General features: G+C 41.9%; 1 long non-coding RNA gene across 1 annotated transcript; it reads left to right on the forward strand.

Moving 5' to 3' along the window:
• Positions 1-3,722: 3,722 nt before the first annotated feature.
• Positions 3,723-13,360, forward strand: LOC129391992 (uncharacterized). The gene is made up of 3 exons (XR_008616955.1): positions 3,723-5,064; positions 12,172-12,244; positions 13,199-13,360. It is a non-coding gene; the product is annotated as an uncharacterized lncRNA (long non-coding RNA).
• Positions 13,361-19,248: the final 5,888 nt, after the last annotated feature.

Raw genomic sequence — 19,248 nt, forward strand, 5'->3', positions numbered from 1 at the left:
ACCGAAGAGTAGCCCCCGCTCACCGCAGCTAGAGAAAGCCCACGTGCAACAACGAAGACACAGTGCAGCCAAAAATAAATAAATAAAATAAATAGATTAAAAAAAAAAGCTATCACAGGGATTCAAAGGAGAGAGATACAGAAGATTAATAAAAGCCTTCCCCTTTGATTAGTTATCTTCAGGCAGTGCTTTACTTTAACTAGCAGGTAGTTGCTGGTTCTAAGAGGAGAGGGGTGTGACCATAACCTCACATTATTCATCTCCTCCCTCTGCCTTTGTTGAGATATCATTTATTTCCTACCTTCTTTCTGTTGTTGTTCCATCAGATTTCATCTATTTCAGTTAAAACTGTGCTTAGGACATATTGCCTTAAGTTGTTTTGGTTTGGCTACTCATATTTCCTAGCAATTAAGTACCTTCAGTTCTTTAACCTTTCCACTCATTTTATCACTTCATATCTTGTATTAATGTTTATTCTTTGCATTTGTATCTTATTGTTAATCATGTTCTTTCCATTAGGTTGTAAACCCCTTGAAAGCAGAAAGCTTTCCTGTAACTATACCAGTATGTATGCTCACGTGTAGAATGGGATGTATTCTAAAAGACACATTTCATGGTGTCGTAAGATGCACCATATTTTATGTGCCACTAAGAAATAAAATGCTGCCACTTAAACTGTGTAAGACCTGTCCCAGTTCTCATGACTTACAAATGTAAAACATCGTGCACCTTAGAATCATTGAAATTTGGCCATCTATTTAGGCCGTCTTTCTTTTCACAACTGTGTATTCCTTGGAGGTCATTTCTGAAGGTAGATCTTAGAGCAGATTATTCCCTCCCGTTGAAACAGTGTTGTGGGTGGTGTCCCGTCTAACGTGCTATGCCCAACAGTGCACTGAAAGCAGGTGCTGCCATAACCCATAGTCGTTGTAGCTCTGGTTCCCAGAGTAAGTACACCTATTACATATTTTGATTTATAATGTACTGTGTGTTTTATATGTATATAATACAAAAATACCAGCTTACTGCATCATCAGTTTGACTTAAAATGTCAGCTTTATTTTAAATGTTGGTGTTCCGCATGGTTCTGTCCATTAACTCCTCCCTCAGCGCTGTCTTCCAGAGTGACCTCGTTCCACCTAGTGCTTCCTACCTGCAGGTTTATAAATACAGCCCTGATCTCTCTTCTGAGATCCGGACCCATGTTGCCCTCTGTCTCCTCAGAGGTCTTCTGGGCACTGAGCCTCAGAATTTACCAATCTGTATTTGTCCACCCATAACTATTATACTATTGTAGCAAAGTAGTTAAGAGCTCTAGACTCAATTCCCAGCTTTCTGCTTATTAACTCTGACTTTAGGCAAGTTACTTACCTTTCTGTGGCTCAGCTTCCTCATCTGCAATGTAGGGGTAATAATAGTACTCATAAATTTGTTGTGAGGACCAGTGTAATTCATACATATAAAGTGCTTAAAATGTCTCCGGTAAATAATAAGTGCTCAATGTTAGCCTAGTGTTAAAAATTATTCCTGTTACCATTGTCATCCATAGATCTAGCTTTCCACTATGTGCCGTTTCTTTATCTGCAACACTCAACAGCTACAAGAGATGTAGGAGCAGTGGGTCAACTCTAGAGGGTTCAAATAAGTTCTAAGTCAGCACCATAAAGTTTTTACTCTTCCTTGAGAATAGGAAATGCTACAGAACAGTAAACGATTAAATATAAAGTGAATGACATAGACCAGAAAGTATTGGTGAGGTTTGGGCTGTTAATGAATAATCAGACGTCATAGCTTAGCTGTCCCTTCTTCCTTGTGATGTTCCTAAAGGAGATTTATGTAAGTAGAATAATGGCAAGTGGGAAATTCAAAGTATTATTTTATTGGGCTTTTGGCCAAAATACCAATACAGAGCTGTCTAGTAAACTGGGTTGGGGTGTGTATTGCTTAAACTTAAAGCCTAGGCAAGGGACCTCCCTTTCTCCTAAATCTCGCCGACTTACTCCTCTGGCTGGCCACTTTACCAGAGACCCAAACGTCAGTCTTCTAGAGTGTGTGTGAGAGAAGCGAGCAAGAGCAAGACAGCCGTCCCTTGAGTGTGTATGTGTGTAACTTTTAATCTGCAGTTAATTTTCGAACTTATAAACAAGTCCAATCAGTGTCTTGAACTGTGACCCCATCAGATTAATATTCCCTCCTCTTAGCGAGGTTCCAGAAGGTAGGATATGGAGAGAGAGAGGCGCGTCTTGTTGGTCCACCTTCAGCTCTCTAGTGAGCTTGGTTTAATGGCCTGTGAGAAATAACCAAAAGCAGCTGGCTATCGGTCTAGCAGCCTTACATTCTGACTTTTTTTAGGTCAGCCCCTGGGACCTGGGGGGAGGTGCAGAGTATTTTTCAAATTTAAGGATAAGGTTACTCTTTGAGATGAAATTAACAAGAAATGTCATGTGGTAAATAAGGTTTGCCATTTGGAAAAGTGGCCCACCATTAATGATAGCTACTGTGGCATTTCGGTAATGTGCTGATTTTAATTTTGGTAATGGGAGTGTAATCTTTGAGGAATATGATTATATATGATTATGTTAACAGCAGAACTGAAGCCTAATCATATTATGCTCAGTCTGAAACAAGACTGTGACGACAGATGGGGGATGATTAACTTGGAGGCTAGAAAAGAGGCACTTGGAGTGTTGCCTTCAGATTTTTTTTTTTTTTTTTTTTTTTTGTGGTATGCGGGCCTCCCTCTGCTGCGGCCTCTCGCAGGCTCAGCGGCCATGGCTCACGTCCCTCTGCTGCGGCCTCTCGCAGGCTCAGCGGCCATGGCTCACGGGCCCAGCCGCTCCGCGGCATGTGGGATCCTCCCAGACCGGGGCGCGAACCCGGTTCCCCTGCATCGGCAGGCGGACGCGCAACCACTGCGCCACCAGGGAAGCCCGTGCCTTCAGATTTTGCAACCTCAGGTACATTGTTCAGGTAAACTCCAGGAGGGCAGAGCTCAGTGTTCCTTGCGTCTAGCATGTGAGGAACGCCGTAGGTATTCATTAACTTGTTGAATGACTGAATGAATAATTTTATTGTGTAATATTATTGATGATGATAAAGGAGATTTGGCTTAATCTCTTAACCCCAAGACATATTCAGGAAGCTGATTTCTGGACAAATTCTTGATAATGACATTTAAAAAAATTATTTATTTATTTATTTTTGGCTGTGTTGGGTCTTCATTGCTGTGCTCAAGCTTTCTCTAGTTGTGGCGAGCGGGGGCTACTCTTTGTTGTGGTGCACAGGCTTCTTATCGCGGTGGCTTCTCTTGTTGTGGAGCACGGGCTCTAGGTGTGCGGGCTTCAGTAGTTGTGGCACGCGGGCTCAGCAGTTGTGGCTCACGGGCTCCAGAGCACAGGCTCAGTAGTTGTGGTGCACAGGCTTAGCGGCTCTGCGGCATGTGGGATCTTCCCAGACCAGGGCTCGAACCCGTATCCCCTGCATTGGCAGGCAGATTCTTAACCACTGCAACACCAGGGGAGCCCAAACATTTAATTCTTATCATTTATAAATTAGAAAACTGTGCAGACATCTTGTAGCTATTAATATGATATTGAGAAATGCTTTTATAACAGTTTATTAATATTCTTTAAGATATCTAGCTTTATAAAACATCAACATTTTTCTTTAGTATTTTATCTGTAATGGCTTAGCACCTTTTTCATAGCTTAGTGGGAATTTTAGAGTCTTTATGGAATCCTTAAGCAGTTTTTACATTATGAAAAAACTAATAAACTTGGTATAGATATGCTTGAAACAGTCTATAAGTTTCTTGATAATGAACAATGACTTTTCTTCTCACAACTCGGGAGAAATTTAGTTTTGTAAGTCATAGGACACAGTTTATCTTTCCATCTGTTGGTTGTCATAGTTTCTTTGCCGCAGCATACATGTACACAGTGTGCAGTTGTATAATTGACATACCAGTTACTTCTGTCAACTTAGACCCAAAGTTATGCATGTGTTATAAAGTTACAGTGTCCAAGAACTTCTTAAAACCCTGTGTTAAGAAATTGATCATAGTGATTGCCTTTTAAGGAAGCATAGTAGGGCACTGGGGAGGGGGATGGAGAGAGAGGGAGCCTTACCTTTTCATACTCCTACTGTTTGTCATGTATAAATATTACATAAATACGTAAGAAAAAGCTGTGCTTTTTATTTTTAGATTCTTGCCATGCTTTTGTTATTAAATGCTATAGTAACACATCAGGTTAATTTATGTATGAACTGGGGTGTACACAGTGACGTATACACCAGTTGTGTGCCTTTGAAGAATTTTCTCACCAATGAGAATAAGGCATGTACACAGTGGAGTACTAGGTGGAGGAAAGTACCTCAAGGTGTTGGTGCTGTGGTTTAAGAAAGAGAATTAGCTCTGGCTGGAGGCCTCAGGGAAGATGTGGTGTAGGAGGAGGTGTTTAACCTGTGTTTTGAAGGATTGGCAGGATTTGGACATGTGATAAGTAGCTAAGACGATTTCAGGCAGGAAATTTCATGGAGCAAAGGCACAAAGGCTGGAAAACATGGGAAATGGTACATTTGCTGCTTCTATGATGAGGATTATTAAATTGTGTTTCAATTTCCTTTTTTTTAAAGAAAGTCTTTAAAAATGTTCTGTAGGGCTTCCCTGGTGGCGCAGTGGTTGAGAGTCCGCCTGCTGATGCAGGGGATGTGGGTTCGTGCCCCGGTCCGGGAAGATCCCACATGCCGTGGAGTGGCTGGGCCCGTGAGCCATGGCCGCTGGGCCTGCGCGTCCGGAGCCTGTGCTCCGCGACGGGAGAGGCCACAGCAGTGAGAGGCCTGCGTACCACAAAAAAAAAAAAACAAAAAAAAAAAACAAAAAAAAAAAACTCTGTAGCAGGTGCAGGCAGACATAGTTCTTTCAACTCAGGTAATTTATGTTTGAAGCTGTTGCTGGTGGGAGTTCCAACCAGATCGCAAGAGCATTTTGGAGAGGAGTCCTTTGGGCTGATTTCTCTAAGGAAGAACAGACTGATTCGGCTGGAACAGTAGAGCACAGGAAAGGTGGGTCATTGCATGGGGAGACTTAACACCAGGGTGAGACTCTTTGAGAACCTGATGCATTGTAATTAAGTATAAATTGTAATTATAAAATTAATGTATACTCATTATAATCGATTCATACAGTTCAAGAAGAGTAGTGCCCACTCCCCCAATATTCTTCTAGACATTTCCTATGCATATATAAGCACATGTGTATATGCTATACATACTATCTTGAATTTTGCTTTTTACTTAATACTCCAATCACACATTTTTCAAGTCAATTGTAATTATACTTCGTCTTTCTTTTTTTTAAAAAAATCTGCGTAGTGGGGCATTGTGTGGATGCATACTTTAATTTCCTGTTGATGGACACTTTAGATTGATTCTGGCTTTTTTTTTTTAATCCTTGTACCTGTACAATTGCATAGGTATATCTGTAGGGTAAATTCTTAGAAGTGGAATTGCTGCAGCAATAGGTGTGTGCATTTTTAATTTTCAGAGCTGTGAATAAATTGCCTTCCAAGATGTGCCAGTGTACACAGAGTGTTTTAGGGTTTAGATTTCCTTATCTTATCACCAACCCTGGACATTATGAAAGTTCTGATCTTTGGTAATCTGATAGGTGAAAAATGTACAATATTTTATTTTAATTTGCATCTTAGACCATGAATGAAGTTAATGATCTTTTTATATATCAGAATTTTAAAATACACATTTTTGTTGTCTCTCAGTAGTAGAGATGGGTGGTTTTTGTTATATGGATCACTTCTTTCCAAGTACCATTTATTTGTTTATTTAAAAAATAACTTCACTGAGATACAATTCACAGACTATAAAATTTACCCTTTTGAAGTATACAATTTGTGGGTTTTACTCATTTGTTTTAAAATTGAGTGCCAAACATTGCTTTATTATTTGTAGTAAATAACTATCAAGCTGAACTTGAGGTCGTCTCTTTCTTTCCAAGCTCATCAGCATATTAGGCCCAAAATAGGAAATGGGAAATGCAACTTTTCTTGTTATTTTTCCAGTCTGTAGGCCTCTCTTACCTGAGAGTGCAGTTGGGCTAGCTGGGTTCCGAAATGGAATTATGCATGACAACTGCTTTGGAATCTCAGTGCTTTGGTACTGGATGGGGAGTCATTTCTTTTAAAGTTGAAACTGATTTCCAACTGCTAAAGGTGACACAAACTTTTCGACTTTTTCTGAAATTAAAAAAAAATACGAAATCTGAAGTGTAAAAGCTTTTGAGGTAAAAAGATTTAAAAAATATGGTAAGTGTTTAAAATTAGTAAGTCAGTTTTTTTACATGGGTGAGTCAACTCCTTTGTAGTTACTATAGTCATTTTTTATTTCAGAGATTTCTTAATATATACTAAAGTGTGTGTGTGTGTGTGTGTGTGTGATAATATGATTACATTGCTTCACTTTAAGAACAATGGTGATCTGGCTTGTGTGTGTTTCTGTTATGTTTCACAGATATTTTCTTGTGGAGAAAAGCATGCTGGCAACTGTCAGACTGATCTTTTGAGTAAAATCTTTCTGTCCTCTAGCATTGACCCCCGTCTAGTAGAGTCCCAGGTAGCTCCTGTCCAAGGACTATTACAGAATAGTAACTCTTATTACTGGTCATATCTGGGACCCTCATCTGTATGGTTGTTCCACTTGGGGAAAGATGTTGACAGAGGCTTATAGTGATTTTCTATCGATTTTGATAGAACTCAGTTATTCTTTACTTTGATTTTTATAAAGTAATGCTTTGAACATTTAGTTTCCTATTCTTCTTAGTAAAATGTCCTTAAAACTGTGATTCTTTTGCTTTTTAATCCCCATATCTTCTATTATTTCTCCATATTTTTATGCTTCTTCTGTTTGGAAAGTTGTTTTTGACTGATTTGGTTTTAGTCCTTTAAATTAAAGTGTCTCCTCTTTTTCTCCCTTGACATCTCTTTTCTTGTTAACAGTTTTTTCAGGTTTTAGGGTTTTTCCTACCATAAAGTCCCTTGGCCTTTGGCTTGTAGTTTTGATTAAAGTGGATTTTTTTCTTGGGCTTTTAATTAGATTTTCTTTTCCTTTAGCTCTTCACAGGGAGATTGAAGATGCTGCTGACTGACACTTGGGTCAGTGGCATGATTACTTAGGGTGAGACGAATGTGAACGCTGATTGGCTTGAATATAGCATTTATCTTAATTTATGGATGTTTCCATTTAAACTTGAGGGCAGTTTCTTGGCTTAGAAGCACTGTCCTAAAAAAATATCCAAATAAAATTCTTGTGTGCTGTGTGCATTTGGGTCAAGGTGAGATATGAGAACTGGGTGACCTTTGGGGAAACTGTTTATAACCCTAGAAATAATGTTTTGCTGATATGTGATGTTGATTTGATAGGAGAGAATAATTGGGTCTTTTAAACACACTGTACGTGCTGTGTAATTCATGTTCTTTCTTGCTTCACCAAAATGTCCTGAACCATGACAACCAATGAGCATTATAAATAAGCTTGATTAGCTAGCGTGAGAGGAGCTGGATTCTGAATCCACCTGTACCGTGGGTTCGAAGGGTGATGAAGTGCCCTGTGCTTCCTCAGCTGTCGAATGGGAACTATAGTACATCAACTGAAATGAAAAAATTGATATGGAAATAAATTGAAAAAATAAACTCTACAAGTCTGGGGGCTTCCCTGTTGGCGCAGTGGTTAAGAATCTGCCTGCCAGTGCAGGGGACACGAGTTCGAGCCCTGGTCCCCGAAGATCCCACAGGCTGTGGAGCAACTAAGCCCGTGCGCCACAACTACTGAGCTTGCGCTCTAGAGCCCAAGAGCCACAACTGCTGAGCCTGTGAGCCACAACTACTGAGGGCCGTGCACCTATAGCCCACGCACCGCAACGAAGAGTAGATCCCGCTCTCCGCAACTACAGAAAACCCGTGCACAGCAATGAAGGCTCAGTGCAGTCAAAAATAAATAAATAAATAAAATAAATAAATTTATTTAAAAAAACCTCTACAAATCTGAAGTACTTTAGTTATCTTTTTCTTTCTCAGGAGCCTAGGCTATTGCAGCTCACAACCCTTACTTAATCTAGCAGTATTTATCCTCTGTAATGTTACTTCTAGAGAAATCCACTGTTTTCTTGATGTATTTCTTATACAAACACTACATGCAGGTGTATTTGTTTTAGATGTTTTTATGCAGTTACTACTAAGTGCTCAGTTAGTGTTCAGCTGTAGTAGAGAACTTAGGTGTCTTGTCCTAACATAAAATTTTTGTTTTCATTTTATGACAAGAGACATCAAAAATGCATTTTATGAGAGTGATAATGCGTTGCCTTTTTCTTCTTTTTTAATAAACGCAGCAATTTAAAAATCTCAGATCTGTAAATATATTTTTTGGTGGAAAAATATAATGAGGATGGCATCAAAAGGTTGTTTGACTTAGGGGCTAGGAGCAGGTAGCAGTTTTTCCTGCCTCCTCAGTCACAGGCCTGTGAACTTTTAATGTTAAGATCTAGAGAGAGCTAATGTTAGCATGTGGCCCCTGAAATGATTTAAGAGGCTGTTTAAGTTGGTTATTCCAGTCTTACTGCTCAGGAAGGAAGCTTTGAAGCTTTTTTACTTTCTGGGAGTCAAAGATTAATTTGTAATTAAAACAGTTAGTATGGGTCCCCCCCTTTAAAAAAAATGGTCCTGAGTCAGGGGAGACTTGTCTGGTTAAGTGCTTACTTTTCCCATGAGGGGTTCAGATAATTTGTTTTCTCATTTGGTTTGGATATTTGGGGTAATTTCTCCCCTTGCAATTCAAATTCTGTGGGAACTAGTCATATTTTTATCACTCGTGGAGGAAGAATACAGGTGCCGTCAAATTCCTTGCGTTCCCAAAGTCCATTTTGCTTGGATCTTGCCTGCCTTCTTGCAGTTTTCTAGAATGCTGATTGCCAGCCTTGCGGATGTGGGGCTGGCTTTGATATGCAAGGCATCCTTTGAGGCTATTGAAGGACCATAGAGGATGGAAATATTAAGCTTGCGAAGTGCTTGTGGAGTATCACATGCTGCAGATATGCTTGCTGTAGTGATTCATGACCTTCGGAAATTTAAGCCTTTGATACTGTTGTCATCAAGGTGGGCCTCAGCCCCCTCTGCGCATTGCTTAGAAATGATTCACTTTTAGCTCCCAATATAAAAATGGACCCCTGCTTCTCTGAGGTACCCCTCCCCTGCCCCTTCACAGCATCTTTTTTTTTTTTTGCACAGGCTCCGGACGCGCAGGCTCGGCAGCCATGGCTCACGGGCCCAGCCGCGCCGCGGCATGTGGGGTCTTCCCGGACCGGGGTACGAGCTCGTGTCCCCTGCATCGGCAGGCGGACTCTCAACCACTGCGCCACCAGGGAAGCCCTTTACAGCATCTTTAAACCTTCTTAAAATTGAGAGAAAATACTAGGTGTAAGACATCACTAAAAAGAATCCAACCTCTGGGGGAAGTGTTAAGAAAATTGAATGTTGGACTTCGCTGGTGGCGCAGTGGTTAAGAATCCGCCTGCCAATGCAGGGGACACAGGTTCGAGCCTGGTCTGGGAAGATCCCACATGCCGCGGAGAAACTAAGCCCGTGCGCCCCAACTTCTGAGCCTGCGAGCCACAACTACTGAAGCTCATATGCCACAACTAGTGAAGCCCACACGTCTAGAGCCTGTGCTCCGCAACAAGAGAAGCTACCGCAATGAGAAGCCCACGCACCACAACAAAGACTAGCCTCCGCTCGCTGCAACTAGGGAAAGCCCGCGTGCAGCAAGCAACGAAGACCCAGCGCAGCCAAAAATCAATTAATTAAAAAAAAAAAGAGAATTGAATGTTGCTAAAGCACCAAGAAGGGAGGAGGTGGACCTATTTTGAGCTCATCTGCTACACCTGTTTAGTTTAGAAAACTTTGGTTTCACTTTAGACACAGTGACAATCGTCTGTCTTCTTTTAGGAGGTAATTGTCCAGGGGTAACTGTATGTGCACAGTGGCACAGTCACTGCAGGACCACTTACAGAGATGCTCTGTGGAGGGCTTTAGCCTCCTGCTCATGGTGTTACTGAAAAAGGAACTGTGACCGTTTGATGTAATTCTGGACAGGAGACCTGTTGTTTGTATTACGTCGAATTAGAGGTCAGTATTTGAATTTATCTGTTTTAGTGCATATTATAAGAGAAAGGTCCATAAGAATAACAGATGGCTATGAAATTAGCCAAACACATAGTTAAAAGTATATTTCAGAGATGACGTAAACCTGTTGTGACTACCTCGTTTCTGCTGGTTTCTGTGAATTACTGACCTGACGTTTGTTTTTAGATGTGTCGAAAAAGTTGTACAACTTGGTACTCATAAACTTAATGGGTTATGAAAAGATATAACCTGAATTTCATTACGTTAGGAAGGCGCCCTTCTGATTTATCTTTTTCTGTGAAGCTTCACCTTTTCTGTTGGTGATAAATTCTGGGAGAGAATTGTTCTAAGTTTATAGTGATGATGAACTTTACTTATCCTTAAATGGTTTCTGACAAAGGTTTTTTCTCTTCATACTTTGTTTTGCTTGATTTTTAGAGAATTATTGGTTTGTAACTAATGTCTTTTTCTTAAATACAGTGTGTTCCCTTTTCTTCCCCTATGATTCCCATGGATGTGTTTAAATTGAAAAAAAGATTTCAGAATGATCATACTTCCCACGTACCTTACTAATCATGAAAAGGAAAGCTCAATCTTGTTTTTCTGAAAGGATAGATAAGGTGATTAGTAAGTGAAACATAATGATTATTATAGAAATGATCTGTAAAAAAAAAAGAAGAAAAAAGAAATCTGTAATTTAAGGCTGTACCTTCTAGGAGGCTGCTCTCAGCTAAGTATCCTTTTCTCTGGGCAGTTGGCATTTGGTAAGGGAGCATCTGAGTGATACATTGGGCTTGTCGACAGTGATTTTTAGTGTCTCTTGCAGGGCACCGTACTAGGCCGTGGGAGCTCCAAGATGAGTAAGACACGTCCCTGCTCTCAACAGAGTTCATGAGCAAAAGGAGGGAGCAGATACGAATAAACATCACTGAAATACAGTCTGAAAGGAACTGTAGTAGAAGAAGTATCATGCTCCGACAGCCCAGAGTGAGAAGTGTACATACACCCTGGCCATTTATGTACCACTTAACGGAGTTACAACACCAGACATCTTTACTTGTTTGTCAACAAATTGGTCCTTCAACCCCCCTTCAGGCGGCTACGTTTATTGTGGATGTGTGGCCTCGTGTAACTGGGATGAGGTTTTCCTTGTCACCGACAGTTTCCAGGGAGTAGAAGGCACATCTCTTCTTGGGAGAGGTTGGGCATCCTAACCCGTATTATTACTTAACACCAAATACCTTTCTATGTGTTTCGTTTACTTTTAAGAACATTCTCTCAGAGCTGATGTGAAAATAATTTTGGTCATTCTTCCTGAGCCCCTTCTTTGGGGAAAAATCGCTTTTCAAATAAAGAAAGAGGAGTCCTATAGCAGAAGGACTTAGCATTGCCCTTTGATCTTCTCCTCTGCTTTGGGAGCTTGCATACTTTTTTTGTGGACACATGCTATGAGTAAATTAGATGCTGATCTGATTACATGTTTTCCTCTTGGCTTGGTGGGGGACACAATACTTAGCTTTTCAATTCATTCTCTCCTTCCTCCCTAAATAAGAAGTAAAGCCTGACCCTTTTTTCTTCTTGGAAAATGACTCACTTAGTTTTTAGAAAAATTAAGATGTCTCTATATGGAGGATATGAAGCATTGTTTAAAAATAAATATATTGCATTAAAAAAAATGACACAAGGATCACCTTGGGGCTTTAGTAATTAAACCCCAAGCTGTTAGTCATACCTATTACTTCCATATTTCCTTACTGGCATTAAATCTATTCATTCACCAAATAGATTTATTATTTATTTGTATTAGTATTTCTTATTTGCTAGATAATGTGGAAGGTGCTGGGGAGACTTGCGCTATGGTGATGTTTGCCTGCATTAGGAGTGAATGAGTGAGTGAATGAATGAATTAATAGAGAAGTAAAGCTGTTTCCTGTGCTAGAGGGGCATGTAAATTCAATCCTAATCGTGGTGTTTAAACCTGTAGTTGCAGGGAAGAAGCTGGCACCGAATTCTGCCCGGCTGAACCTTCAACACAGGCTCTGTCAGCCAGCCAGCAGGTATTGGATGTGTGTTTCCAAGTTTAATACTGATGAAAGTGGGATATAAACTTTGGCCTTACAGTTTAGGAGGCAAGCCTTGCAAAAATGCAACATTTTGAGTTTCCTAGAACAAAAGTGGAGCTACTTATTTTATAGCATAACAAATATAGTTCACATTCAGGCTAACTGGAGGTTATTGTGGGTTAAAGAAGTTAGCTAAGGATCCATTGAGAAGCTGAGAGGGGGGCCTTGAAGAATGGGTGCTATTTGACTAGGAACTGGGAGAGCAGGTTAGGGCAGTCCTAGCAGGGTCATCCTGAGGCAGGAATGAGGATGGTGTGTACAGTGTTAAGTAAAGAGAGCCTGGTTGGAGTAACAGATCTGTGGGGAGGAATGGGGTGGGATAAGTCAGGTGGACCGATGAGAGAGGCTTGGAATGCTCAGCACAGAATTCCTGTTGACACCTGACAGGAAGTGGGGGGGGTGAGGTAGTAAAGTAGCAAGGTGGCTAGCGACTGTGGAGGCCTGAGTACTTTTGGCCCCAGATTTGTAATGTGGCAATAGGAGGTACACTGGCCAGTCCTGGGAAAGACGTGTATGTGCTGGTGTGCTGTGTTAGAACTGCTTCCTGTCCCTGCTTGTATTTGGTCAGATGGCAGGATAGACTGGAGGAAAGAGAAATAGCCATGGGACAAAATAGGCTCTTAGAAGTAAGTGGTTGGTGAAGGTTCACTGTTGGCTTTTATTTACTATCATATCTCATAAAAATTTTTTACCAGAGATCCTGCCACCAAATGCAGTAGTTATTTTAGTTTTCTGAAAAAAAAAAAAAGGCATAAATCATAGATTATGTATGATTCCAGTTCATCTGTTCTTTTGCTTCTCACCCCAGACACCCACTCTGCTTCATACCTCTTTCATCCTCCCTCCCCACCCATTTTTTTTTAATGCTCCCTCCTGTTTCTTCTTCAGGTCTCAGTTTAGGCATCATTTCTTTCATCTGACAGCCTTTCCTCAGCCAGGGCTGTCTCCAGCTTTGCTCTCCTGAGGCACCTGTCCTGCCTGGGACATCCTGGGTCACGCTGCGCTGTAAGTGCCTGCTCAGCCCCTGCCACCTGGGAGCCCAGAGCTCCGGCCCAGTCCTAGTCTGTCAGGGCAGGCCAGGCATAAGACAAGTGCTTAGCAAATGTTTGAGCAGTGTAAAGGTTGGACTTATTTTTCGTTGTCATTAATTAAAAAAAAAACTTAATGTCTCCTAAACACTTTTCTCATTATTATTATTTATTATGGTTGTCTTATGTTTTTTAATGTACGTACTTCTTCATATATATATATATATATGTATTGGGCATTTAGGTTATTTCCATTGTTCTTTTTTCCTACTATATCTAGGACTACTAACATAAACTTTCTTGTACGTACAGCACTTCTTTTCAGTGCTTCTAAACATAAAATAAAGAAAAACCATACACGAAGCACAGAATTATTTTTAAAAAGACGTGTGTATATTTATTTCTATATTGTGTCTAACTTCATAGGGAGTAGCCTATAAAAATTGCATTTTTTTGCTTAGATTTCATTTAAAAAATTATTTATTTGTTTTTTGCTGCGTTGGGTCTCCGTTGCTGCGGGCTTTCTCTAGTTGCGGCGAGCAGGGGCTTCTCTTCGTTGCGGTGCGTGGGTTTCTCATTGTGGTGGCTTCTCGTTGTGGAGCATGGGCTCTAGGCACGCGAGCTCAGTAGTTGTGGCGCGCGGGCTCGGTAGTTGTGGCTCGCGGGCTCTAGAGCGCAGGCTCAGTAGTTGTGGTGCACGGGCTTCGTTGCTCCACAGCATGTGGGATCTTCCCGGATCAGGGCTCAAACCCGTGTCCCCTGCATTGGCAGGCGGATTCCTAACCACTGCACCACCAGGGAAGTCCCAGATTTCATTTTGAACAAGGAAAAATAACTTTATTCTTACTGAAATTAAACAAACTGTAAAATGAAGCAACTGTGTTGCTTAGACAGGGGAGAGAGACTGATGGGGTGTATGGGGGATGCTGTGAAGTAGGGTATGCAGGGAGAGCTTCTCTATAGAGGTGACATTTAAGCAGGCCTTGAACAGGTTAAGGAACTGTCCAGAGAATTGGCGATAGAGCATTCCAGGCAGAGGGAACACCAGGTACAGAAGTCCTGAGGTGGGAGCCTGCTGGCGTGGTTAAGGTACAGTGGACTGGCTCTGGAGAGCTTAGGAGGTGTGGGAGGAGGTGTGGTGGGAGTGGGTGTGTGTCTTACAGGTCCCCGTAGACCACGGTAAGACCTCTGGCTTTTATCCTAAGTGTAATGGGACGCCAGCGGAAGGTTTTGATCCGGGGTGTGACAAGATCTGATTTCGCTTTTAAAAAGATACCTCTGGCTGTTGTGTAAAATGAGTGTTGCCCTTCAGAGTGGAAGCGGGGAGAGTGGGGAGGAGGCTGTTGGCGGCATGCAGGGGAGGCAGGGCGGGGGCTTGGGTAGGGTTGGGGCCGCGGGTGATGAGAGTGGTCAGGTTTGGGATTTGGTGAGTGCTGTGTCCTGAGAGATGGAAGTATTACCACTAGTTAAGGCAAACCACCTCTTGTTGAATATGAGTTAGTAGTGTTCAAAATCCCTTTTTCTTCAGGGTATTTGGTAGATTTTGTAGCCTTGAAATTGCTAAATTGGTGAAGTGGGGAAAAAAACCAGTAAAGGTGAGGGCTGGGACTTGATTGTATTGGTAATCCGTTTGCTGATGGAACAAGAAAAATTCCATAACAGCAGATGTGCAGATTTTCTTCTGTAATGGTCCTTTATGTAATATAAAAGGTATGTCTGAAGAGTATATACTTGGGTAAATTACTGAATTCTGGTGCGTATTAGTAGGATTGTGTTCAAGTAGACCCAGTTAGGATTAAGTGTGAAATAGGCTGCAGCAATAATAAGGAATGCAGTGGTTGCCTTTCTGCCGTTATCAGAGTCTGTTAACGAGCTTTGCTGTGCTTGACTGCTCCCTGTTGTTAGACTTTATGGCTCATACTAAGCTGTAGATGTAAATGACATTCATTCTCCAACAGTTTCTCAAGGCCTTATGAACAATGATGTTGTATTTTGAGTAAACATGTGTTTACTCCATAGTAAAGATAGATACTAGACAGTTATGGTTTGCTTGGGTTCTACTCCTCTGTTCTGCACAGGATTTTAGCTAGGTAGAGAAAAGCGTTTGACAGTGTTCTTGAGGTTTGTGAAAGGACATTGACTTACTTATGTGAGTGCTTCACGCTGATGGCCGCTCCTCTTTATCACTTGAGCTATAGAGAGACAATAGCTTAGGCCAGGGGCACCCTTTAGTGTAGAAGGTCCTGTGAAAAGTGAGTGAAGTTACTTCTCACGCCACTAAATTGAAGTGGATTGTCTTTTTTTTTTTTTTTTTAAACAAAATTTGGTTTTTGGATTAGGGAATTTAAACTCATGATATCTGCTGTTTGCAAGATGCAAGATGTTAAGTCATGGTGTTGAGTGTTTAATGGATTTTGTTTGCTCTTTTTAAGGGTTGGGGTCCTTTTTAAAAAATACATTTATTTATTTTTGGCTGTGTTGGGTCTTCATTGCTGCGCACGGGCTTTCTCTAGTTGCGGTGAGCGGGGGCTACTCTCCGCTGCGGTGCGTGGGCTTCTCATCGTGGTGGCTTCTCGTTGCGGAGCACGGGCTCTAGGTGCACGAGCTTCAGTAGTTGTGGCTCATGGGCTTAGTTGCTCCGTGGCGTGTGGGACCAGGGCTCGGACCAGGGCTCGAACCCGTGTCCCCTGCATTGGCAGGCGGATTCTTAACCACTGCACCACCAGGCATTTAAATAAGGGAATCAGGATAGGCCTGATAGAGAGGGTGGTATTTGAGCAAAAGGTTAAAGGTGGTGCTCAAGTTAGCCATTTGGAGCTCTGGGGTTTGAGCATTCCAGGAAGAGAGGAAAAGCCAGCACAGAGGTGGGAGCAGGGAAGACAGCACAGGTGGAGCGGGACAATAGAGGGGAAGGGTGGTGTGTTAGTTTCCGGGGCTGCTGTAGCAAAGTACCACAGACTGGGTGACTTAACAACTGAAATTTATTCTCTCATAGTTCTGGGGGCCAGAAGTCTGAAATCAAGTTGTTGGCAGAGTTGGTTCCTTCTGGAGGCTCTGAGGTAGTATTCATTCCATGCTTCTTTCCTAGCTTCTGGTGGCTGCCAGCATCCCTTGGCTTATAGACTCACCACTCCAATCTCTGCTTCTGTCTTCACTTCTTCTCTGTCTCATTTCCCTCTGCCTGTCGTCAGTGTTGGGGCCCACCCTAAATCCAGGATGATCTCATCTTGACATCCTTAGCTTGATTACATCTGCAAAGACGATTTTTCCAAATCAGGCCAAAGTCACAGGAACTGGGGGTTTAGGACTTGGACTTAATTTTTGGGGCACCACCATTCATCTGTATTGACTCCTAAGGTAAAGTGTAGTAGGTACTGGTAAGGGATTAGGGGCAAGTAGATCTCTGGTGCCCCTGGGGTCCTATTAAGTACCTTGGCATAAATTGAAATGGGAAGGTTGAGCAGAGAGTGCTCAACTTGGAAGGTTTTGAGCAGAGAGTGACATATGATTTGTATTTTTTTTTTTTTTTTTTTTTTTTGGCGGTACGCGGGCCTCTCACTGCTGCGGCCTCTCCCGTTGCGGAGCACAGGCTCCGGACGCGCAGGCTCAGCGGCCATGGCTCACGGGCCCAGCCGCCCCACGGCATATGGGATCTTCCCAGACCGGGGAACGAACCCGAGTCCCCTGCATTGGCAGGCGGACTCTCAAACCACTGCGCCACCAGGGAAGCCCTGATTTGTATTTTTAAAGGATCACTCTGACTGCTGTATTAACAGCAGACTGGGGCAAAAGGGTGGAAATAAGGAGACAGGTAGGAGCTATTGTGATAATAATCAATGTGAGAAATGATGGTGGCTCAGACCAGGGTAGTAGCAGTGAGTGATTGAGAAGTGTTTGGCTTCTGGATGTCTTTTGAAGGTAGAGCAACGATATTTTCTGATGAATTTTGATGTAGGGTCGTGGTGAAAGAGAAGAGTCAAGGATTGCAAGGTCTTGGGACTGAGCAGCTAGAAGGACGGTGTTGTCAGGAAGGAAAATGAGAAGACTGAGGTGAGAACAATTGGCAACAAAAATTGCTGAGAAGAGATCAGCAAAAGTGGAAAACCAAGAGACTGTAGCTGATAGTAGATGGCACCTTGGAAGCTGAGCAAGAAAAATATATCAAGCAAGAGGGGGAGATGAACTGGGGGAAAAAACCCTGCTAAACCAGGTCAGATTAGGACTGAGAATTGATCATTGGATTTCGCAATGTGGAGGTCAGAAGTGATCTTCACAAGACTGGTTTCAGTGGAGTCAAGAGCCTTATTGGAGTGGATTTAAGGGAGAATGAAAGGAGAATTTGAGAGAGTGCATATAACACCTTTTGGGAGAATAGTTGCAGGTAGTAGAAATTTAGTGAAGAGAAGAAAATTTTTGTTTTTAAGATAGGAGAAATAACAGTATAGAAGTATCTTAGTGTCTCAAAGTTTTGTGCAGTTTCATGGGATTAATGGGTTGCCTGAATCCCTCCATGAACCTGCAGTTTAGAAATTCCTAGCCTATGGCTTGCCAGTAAAACCATGGGGCACCAACGTACTTTCTCCCTTGAGATTTCTCTTTTGTATTAATAGTTTGCATGGTTTGGTAATTAGACCACAGGTAATGAGAATTCCTAAGTGTCGTCAGTTTTCCTTATAAGGAGTGGACCTTAGTGCAAATCATTTACTTACATTAAAAAATTATAATTTTACACTTACTTCTTACCCAGGCACTGTTCTATGTGAGTTTAACCTTTATAATAATCCTATATGTTATTTTATTGTCCCTAAGTGGAGGTACAGAAAGTTTCAGTAACTCGCCCAAAGTCACCCAGCTAGGAAGGGGCAGAGCCAAGTTTTGAATCTAGGCAGTCTGGCTCCAGGGTCTGTGCTCCCAAGCCCAGCACTGTGCTTCCTCTGGTAGTTCTGTAGTGGCTGCTAATAGTGTTTGGCTGTGGGGTGAGGGAAGTGGGCTGGAGGTAGGTGTTGAAGGGCAAATGATGCTTTTGGAAAGTCTTTGAGAGTTTCATCAGAAAGAGTCTGTAAAATAGAAAGTGTCCTTATGGATTTGTCCTAGGTGATGTGTAATGAATATAGTAAGATTATAATAGTTTTCATTCCAAGGATTTGGAGAGCAGCTGCTTTTCTTCCAACAGATTGATGAGCAGCCTATTCCTTTCTACGAGAGTTGTTGGCTGGCACAGAGATCTCTGTTCTCTATTTCCAGCACGTGAAATTGCTCCCTTTCCACCTGTACTTTATTTTCTGGTTCCTTTGACAGTAGGGCTTGATATCTTGGTGCACCCTGGATAGCATTGTTCTCTTGGATCAGATGACGTAAGTTACTGGCTCTGTTTATTGTAGAGTGGTTGGTTCAAGTATGCCTTTGGGACCCTAGAGTGAAAATGGATGATCCTTAGTCAATGTGCCTTGAAGAGCATATCACTAAGAAACTCTCAGTCTGGTTGGATAGGGCAGATTGCATTTGATTTGGTACAGGCTGCTTACCCCTTTTCTCTACCATGTGGTCAGCCTTTGCTTTCTGAGGTAACTCAGGTGTGTACTTCTTCCCGTAATTTCTACTTGAGAATGGACCAGCAGAGGCCAAAAAGTAGGGGAAGTAGTTCACATGAAGGTACTGGAACCCATATAGATTGTCATTTTTCCCAGAGCACAAGTCAAATTAGTGACCGAGTTGATATTGGAACCCAGTTTTCTTAATGTCTAAGTTAATACTTTAAAAAAAAATGTTATTTTGGGAATTCCCTGGCAGTCCAGTGGTTAGGACTCGGCACTTTCACTGCCATGGCCCGGGTTCAACCCCTGGTCGGGGAACTAAGATCCTGCAAGTTGTGCGGTATGGACCAAAAAAAAAAAAAAAAAAAAAAAGCTA

This window comes from Physeter macrocephalus, chromosome 3 (assembly GCF_002837175.3).
Source record: "Physeter macrocephalus isolate SW-GA chromosome 3, ASM283717v5, whole genome shotgun sequence".
Classification (NCBI taxonomy): Eukaryota; Metazoa; Chordata; class Mammalia; order Artiodactyla; family Physeteridae; genus Physeter; species Physeter macrocephalus.